This window comes from Erigeron canadensis, chromosome 1, assembly GCF_010389155.1.
Source record: "Erigeron canadensis isolate Cc75 chromosome 1, C_canadensis_v1, whole genome shotgun sequence".
Classification (NCBI taxonomy): domain Eukaryota; kingdom Viridiplantae; phylum Streptophyta; class Magnoliopsida; order Asterales; family Asteraceae; genus Erigeron; species Erigeron canadensis.
In genome coordinates this window covers 53,407,297-53,416,419 of record NC_057761.1, presented here as the reverse complement: position 1 = coordinate 53,416,419, position 9,123 = coordinate 53,407,297, and positions in this window count along the sequence as shown.

Here is a 9,123-nt window from a genome sequence, read left to right as displayed (position 1 = left end):
TATACCAAACTTATGTGCTACTAGCATATATTACATGGTCGTTGAGCATTAGTTCAATAGCTAAAAGGCCATCCTCTCATTCAAGAGATATTGTGTCCAAGCCTTAGGAGGATATAAGAAGTCCTTTTATGATGGTTTGGCTTAAGTATACCAGGTTCAAGCCTGAGGGAGTAGCCGGGTAGGGTTTACCCCTATTAATCATCGTGCTTTCAGGCGGATTAGTAGGGGTTTTTTCCTCATTGGTTATTCGAAATAAACATTTTTACTTCGAGAGAGCTCTCTAGCGCGAACCCGGTTAAGACAACGTATACTAGACCTCCCGCTGTCAAATCACAACACGACGTTTTCAGTGAAATTCACCTTTTTTTATAGAGAAAAAAACATATATTACCTATCTTTTCTTATTCTTAAATCACTAATCACCTTTTTTTTTCTTTTCTAAACAATAACATGCTATTATCCGATTCAGATTTTAAGTTTTAAACAAATTTACCTTAAAGCATGATTAAGAAACCTTTAAGTCCTCTTACTCATTAACATACTTTAATTATCTGAAAATGATTCTAACATGTTAATTAGATATAATAATAATAATATTAATATAAAAGAAATCATAAATTTTTTTTTTTATAAAGTAGCCTAATTATTCTTTTAATAATTTGATCATGACATGTGTATAAATTAATGGATAAAATTAAGAAAGAAAATAAGTGGATAACACATGTCATGTTTCAAGGTTATTAAGATAATTACTAGATTATTTTTTAAATAATAGGAGAATGATTAATCGTTCTAATTCATTAGCCTAAAAATTCTCATAATTTATTGGATGGTGACATGTGAAAATTTAAGGGGAAAGATTAGAAAAGAGATTAAGTGAAATCCACTTGTCACATTCATAAAGTTAATTTTAAGAAGATTTTTAGACTAATGTTTAGGAGGATCAATCATTTCATAACTATGTCATCATGACAATTAGTGGAATCAACAGATGGGATTAGGAGAGACAATGAGTAGATTACACTTGTCTTGATTTTAAGATTTTTAGGAGAATTATTAGACTATTTATTAGAAGAATTTATTATTTCTTTTTCCATAATAATAATAGGGGATAACATATGTGTTTATTGAAGCATATATCATATATGCTAGCTTCCCTTCTCACAAATCATTTAAAAAATATTAAACATTAAATCATGTGATTAAAATCAATGTTTAAATTTTTAGAAAATTGTGAAGAGAAAACATTTGTGATACATGCTGCTAGAAACATATTCATTTTTTCCAAATAATAATGCTCACAAAAGCCCACCATTATATATGAATCAAGAAAAGTTTTACTATTTATATATATATATATATATATATATTTTCATGCTTTATTTCATTCCTTTCGTTAACATACTTTAAACATATTATAAAATGATTAAAATCTATAAAGATACAGCATTAAAGCATCATATATTGGCGTATCTGTTTTTACTTTTTAGCCTTATCTGTAACAATAAGATGAAAATTGGAACATGTTCCATTTTGTTTTCTAGCCTTTCTTGTGGATCTATTAGTGAATATAAATTTTTTTCTAGGTACTTGTGAATTGTGATATTAAACGTTGCGAAAATAATCCGTACTGTAGATTTTACATAAACTTAGGTACTGCCGTTATAAAAAAAGTTACAAGTTAAACATTTGAATTTGATAAACATACATAGTCCCCTAAATTTTATATAACCTCCTCATGAATTTTATATAATCACCCCTACTTATCTAAAAATAGGTACGTCATATTTTACCTAACATTTTCCCTTAATCATTTCTAGCTACTCTTTTCCAATCTTTTTGAGATTTTGAGAGAGAAAGTTCCCCTCTAAATAAATTATAGATATACAGATGTCGTGGATTCCTCCACTCATGGCTATTTGTAGATGGGTCAAACGTGTCCCTCTTTTGTTTGAGACCTACTATTCCAATTAATAGTATCCAATCATATTTATTGTGAGCAATTTCACTTTTGACCAATGAGATAGACAGAATTCAATATTTTTAAGGTTATGACATGTATTTTATTGTAGGAATCATAACAAAAACTACATAATAAAAAAAATAGAAATGCTAGAAAATATAATAAATGTTGTAAAACAACGATCTAATAGTTAACAAATGTAGATATATAATAACAATAGAGACTAAAAAGAACAAGGATAGATATATAGAATAAAAGAATGATTTTCTATTCGCATTAGAATACTCTTGATTACAACAATTATATATAGAGTTATAAAAGTCTATACATTAAGTACAATAATAATGATAGAATATGAGGAGCTTGGGAGGTAGAAATGTGGATAGCCACACAATAAGTATTTCATAACACTTCCTCTTGGCTATCCACGGGTCAAAAGAATATGCCTCGTTAAAACCTTACTAGGGAAAACCCAATGGGACAAAAGCCTAGTGAAGGAAAAAGAGTACATAATTCTTCGATACGCTTGAGATGTTGCCTCATTAAAAACCTTGCTAGGAAAACCCAATGGGACAAAACCATGTTCAAGGGAAAAAGAATGCAACGCGTATTTTCTCCCCCTGATGATCACATCACTTAAGCTCTTTGAGTCAATAATATCACGAACGAGCTTCCTTTGATATACAACTTCAAATGTTCAAAACAACCATGTTGCATTATCTTCATGTTGATATGCCGATTAACTTATAATATATGATACAGTTGATGCCAACATATATAAAGGCATGTCCGTTTGTAATCGATCATCCTGCATTATCAAAACAGACTAAAACCTCTTTGATAGGTTAGTATAATTATAATTTTATCGCCTCCAGGGTAATAAAATATATGTTTTACCCACTAATATATTATCATGGGATAAGATCTCTATCTTTACTGAAGGAACGAAAAATAATACATTGGAATATATGTTAATAGTGATTCGATGCTACTCAAATAAAGTATTTAATCAAAAATGTATCTCCTTCTTTAAAGAATGAAAGTGATTTTTATCAATACCAAATGACCATATATATAAAGTATTTAGTATACTCAATAAATACATATGACACACAAATATATTTTTCTCATCATATAAATTCGTGTTGAGTAACTTTTCATCATTAGAATGTTCGATTTCTTTTTTTCAAGATTTTTCATCTCACAATTTCAAAATAAATTTGCCATAGAGATCTTTTGCGCTCATAACATATTCAAGTATTGTATTTCTTTAATATCCTTGAGCAAACAAATTTCGTAACTCCAAATTAGATATTCAAAAAGACTTTACCAAATGTCTCTTATAGATTATATTTACTACATGTTGTTCTCAAGAACCTTTCAAACATGTTTGAAGCAGCTTTGGGTATTTAGACATGCTCTATGCATTTTATATACTTCAAGTAATATTGCAATTTAAAGAACAACGCATACTCTATGCATTATATATAACATCTCCAAAGCTCAAAATAATCCATAAGACACAGTTTCATATTATTTTATATTGCCAGAATTATAAGATATCAATATTATTGCATCCACCAGGTGAGAATAAAACTCATCGGAATCAAGTCAATATCTTGTACGAAAAATCCTCATTCCACAACAAATTTCACAATGACCAACTTATATCCATTATGGACAACCATTATAAATGTATTCGTAAATGCACCATCTTGGTTGTTGAATACTTAGAAGATTACGCAATATGTACCATACATGTGGTTTTGTCATTTATTTTTCACACTCATCAATTATATCATAAAACGCTACACTTTCAGGTATACGAACATGAGGTCTAACTTTTGCGTCTTTTTCTTTTCGCCAATCATATATATCTTAGAACTTTATTTTCATGCATGACTTCGAGATCCTCATATTTATCCATAGTACTTAGTGTTATATCAAAATTCGAAATCATTATCGACGTCGATTTCACTTATTCGATCGATTCCATAACTCTCTAGACATGATATTGTTTATTGAGATCTCAATGTTTAATATTCACTTTTTCAGGTACCTGGGGTTTCTCTAAAATTTTCATATCTAGTTTCATCAATAATCTTTAATGGGGTCTTTCATACCTCGAATTTGACCATCTTATTTTCTTGCTCCTTTTTTTTCGAGGATTTTTATTTGGAATCGACTTATGTACTATGCTTCAAACATATGTATACTCATTATCAATCGGAGCTTTAGCAGCTGTATATAATTTGATCACTCTCTTTTTGACCAGTCAACATATCTGACAATTACTAAATGTAATATATGAATTATCCCATGAACATCATATTCATTTATTTGATGTGAGGATCTTTAATAATTCATCTTTTGCTTATTTCAACTTTTAAGCTGCTTTTCATATCTCCCCAATGTTGAGAATATCTCCCCCTAATGTTGGGAAAATTAAATAAAGTCAATGAGAAACATAAACCATAAACAAATATCCCAATGATGGCTTTATTGACCACATTCGTCTCTATCAAGTTTTAACTCATACCCAAAGCAGTTATACTACTGTCTAGTTAGTCAGACAGTTTCGAACTGAATCAAAACATGAGCCTACACACTTTCAAGGCACGCTTATTTCCCAACATTATTTCCAACATTCTTTGAGGTCTCACATTTGTGCGTTGTGGTGGAGTAACTACAAATACCTCACAACCCATGACTCTTATATGAGACATACTTGGTTTCTAACCATAAACCAATTTCAATGGGGAGGAAATACGATAAACTATTGGCATGATGCGAATTCATATTCTTCATGCATGTTAAATAACATGGCCCCAAAATATTTTGTTCTCAAATGATCATTATAGAATTAATCATTATTACCAATACAATATGGAACATTCTTGCAATCCTATTAGATGAGCAATTATTTACGCAAACTTCATATTGCGATTTTAGTAACCATTTAGACGATGCATCGATTTTAAAAACTAAATAGTCTTTTGACGATGTATAGGACTAAATACATCTCATTTGTTCCATAAAACTAAGGGATTCTATCCCTTTTTAGCTAAAAATAATATACTTCCTTGTAGAGCAAACATTCTTATATTCGATAATCAATTGAAATTTTTCATATTTCGCATCATCATTAATCCGGTGTGGTCCAACCGGTTATGCCATATTTATATATCGCAAAATATTTTTCTCTAGTCTATTTTAGACTTCATGTAATTTTTTAAACCCGTATGTATCGCAAAATATTTTTCTCTAGCTCCTCTAGAGCTTTCACATATATTTATATACTCAAATAAATGTTGAATTGACCTACAACCATATAAAGCAATCATACCATGCAAATTGCACATATTTATTTCATACGACACTTAAGTGACATGAAGAAAACATTTCATACAATATCGTGTAATTCATCTATGTAAATCCATACATATTGTGAAACAATAACAATGTGAAGATGATAGAAACATAAACATATAGAAATTAGGAAATGAGTGTTCTTATTTAATTGATATTAGGTATTAACCAAGTTACGATGAGATAACTACAAGATAAATCTTATCTACTACAATAAAATACCATGTTCGTTTTCATGTACAATTAAACACATGAGAAATTTTATATGAAAATATGGAATAAAAACTTTTAATTATCTCCTGGCTTAAGGTTGAATAAGAAGATCAAGATATATTTTATTTCAATCAATTGAACAAGCAATTAAAGCAAACCTTAAAAAATTTATAACAGTCGACGCATTTAAGATTTATACCTCGTTTGCTTTAATTTGATTAGAAAAACCATGTGCCATATGCCCATATCAATCTTTAATCTCTACTAACATGTTTTATACGAGTAATTATACTAAACATGGATGTACTCCCTATTAACCAATAACTTCAATTCGTATGTAGGCCATGTGTTTAACTAATTTATTTCAAACAAGTATGATAATACAGTAATTACTAAATAAATATTAAATCCATGTGCACAAAATAAATATTTAACTAATTTATTTCAAACAAGTTAGTTAAAGTATTTAATCCATGTGCACAAAATCAAGGCAGTAACTTATGTATACTTTCAATTTTCATTATCTCCTTAACCTGCAAAAAAAAATATCGGAGGTATAATTATGAGGATAACAATAACATGCCTATATATACAACATATCCAACGATTTTTAAATAAAATTCTCAAAGTTTGTTATAAGTAAATAACTTTGACACGTTAAGATTGTTGACTAACGATACTAAATAAACAGCACTTAGGTTTTCTTTTTATTTGGGGATTGACTACTATCATTAATAAATGTCATATAACGGTATGGTTTTCAACTTTCTTTGAAGAGAAGAGAAGTTGGAGGTACATTCATCAAAGAAGATATATGTTGGAGGTACACTCGTCGGATAACAGTTAACAACAGTTTCATTCATGTATCATCGGAAACTTCGCCACCACTGCGTTATTACATCAATCGCTTATCAACGAGATAACGATTCTCTTATAATTATTAACATTATTATTATGATTTCGTTGAAGGAAACAGATGAAATATTTTTTGTTCCTATCAATATCACTATAGGATTAAAAGTTTTGGTTAATCAGAGAAGAAAAGAACACGTACGTGGAAGGTTGTAAGCAAATCAAATCTAACCATTAATTTCTCAATCTCATTTGTCTATCCTACTATTTCCATTTTTCTCTCTTATATAAATAGTAAAACAAACGTATATGTAATATGTTATTCATGCAATGTGATTTAATGAAAATTTTTGACTCTTCTTTATGTTTATATGATGCTAATTGACGGATTTTTGTAATTAGGAGATAAAAAATTAAAGTAGTTATAAATGAAAGGGTAGTGTGGCACATATATGATGGGCAAGGGTTTTGTAATTTCATTCCTATAAGAACCATGTTTGATATATAATCACCACGTTTGTTTTCTTGCCAGAAATGACAAATAAGTTCGCGAGTCGGTTTTATGTAATTGTCAAGGAACGGATAGATATTTTATCAAGGGTTCAAGAAATGAAACAAGAGATTGCACCAAGTCTAATTCCGACGAACAATTGTAATTTGTTTCGCAGTCAATGGTTTTCGTATGAGTTTAATGTTCTTTAATATCATATGATTATAGTGAGTATATTTTACTCTAATTTCTTAACACACGACCAATGTTTTAGTTACCGGTATTTACCGGTCGTTATTATCGGTACCGGATGATACTCTGGTATTTTCACTATTCATTACCGCCTATATTTTTCGGTTTTTTTAAGTATTTTCGGTATATTTAAACAGTTTTTTTTAAATGTTTTTAAATATCTTTTAAATTATTTTTATGTACTTTATTGTTATTTTTTTTATTTTTATACTTTAGAACTTATATTTCGATTTGAAATACATATTTAGTATTATATTTTAGGAGATTATAATTATATTATAATTATTTTTGTTGAATTATAACACATTTTTATACTAAAAATACTGTTATATTAGATACCACACCAGTACCACCACTATACCACGCAAAACTGATACAATATTGCGCACAACTGATGCGTTTGGTATTTGTGTTAATAACGTTATATGCATTCTCAATTAAGGAAAATGCACTAGAAAATGGATGAGTGTGTAAGTTATAATAATTTAATAAGTTATATTCATAATTGTCAGATTATCTTTTATATGAATGTGTGAATTATTCACATTTTTAGGTATCTTTTTCCCTTTTTTTTATATCATAATTAGTTTTATGTTGATTTTGTCTATTTGGTATTATTTTTAAGTTGTCTAAGGTAGCGTTTGATAATGTCTTAATTAAAAAGTCATGACTTAATCTTGATTGACTTAATTTATTAAGTCAATCAAATATGTTTGTTATTGACTTAATACGTAAAAAAACAACTATATTGAATTAATTTATAGAGACATTATGTTTCCATTCAGTCACTTTGTCCATCCAGTCACTTAATAAATAAACAAACAAACAAACAAGCCCTAATATATAGTTTACTATGATAATTATAACCCGAGCTACACACGGGTATTGTTTTAGTTTAAATGATTCTAAATGGTGGACAAAAATTCATTTAATTGGTCAATCAAAAGGTTATGCTTCACGTTGTTAGCCATTTAAAACTGAACGATATGAACTCGAAAGAAAATGAAACCAACTTATTTTATTATCTCTTATGGTTATTTTCTACCAAGACCCAATCTCTAATTTCCATCAGACAAATAAATTTACATATTACCTCACGGTTAATTATTTGAAAGAAAACAAACCTTTTAATTTCCAAAACGTTCTTCACCAAATAATTCTCATGTATAATCGATTCAGACCGTAAATTTAATTATATGGTCCTCTATTATTATTAGTCAAATATCCTCTCTCAAAATATAGAATAAATTAAAAATGTTTGACAATACCATGAACAAACACGTCATTTTATGGATTTCTAAAATTTGGTATTTGATCACGTTGATACAACCAACTTAATTTTGAAAATTCAACAAAATCAAAACAACATTAAATCATTCCTCATGAATTAGATAATTATAATATGCAACACAAAGGTCTTTCTATTTGTTGATAAAATATATACATCTAACCATGTATCATGCAGTTCAATTCAACACATTCTTTACTTATTGATACGAATGTTTGTACATCCATATAAACGCATGCATCATATTGTCATCACTAACATGAAATTCTTATTCATATATATATATCATGGCAGAATAAAGAACAAGGATGAGAAAGTGTATACCTGAAATTATGACTGAATTAACCCGCGTTACTTATCCGTTGTTTATAATTTTCCTTTGCTTATACAACAACCTAATGATACCACTCCATAAAATTACTCCTTTTCCAATCAAAATTTAATCCTTTCATAATTTATAAACGATCGTTGAATTGTAAGAATAAAAACAATAAGCAATTCGTGCTGATAACGTATTGTAAAACAACGACCTAATAGCTAACAAATATAAATATATAATAACAATAGAGAATAAAGAGAACAAGGATAGATATAGAGAATAAAAAAATGATTTTCTATTCTCGTTAGAATACTCTTGATTACAATGATTATATATAAAATTATAAAAGTCTACACATTAAGTACAATAATAATGAT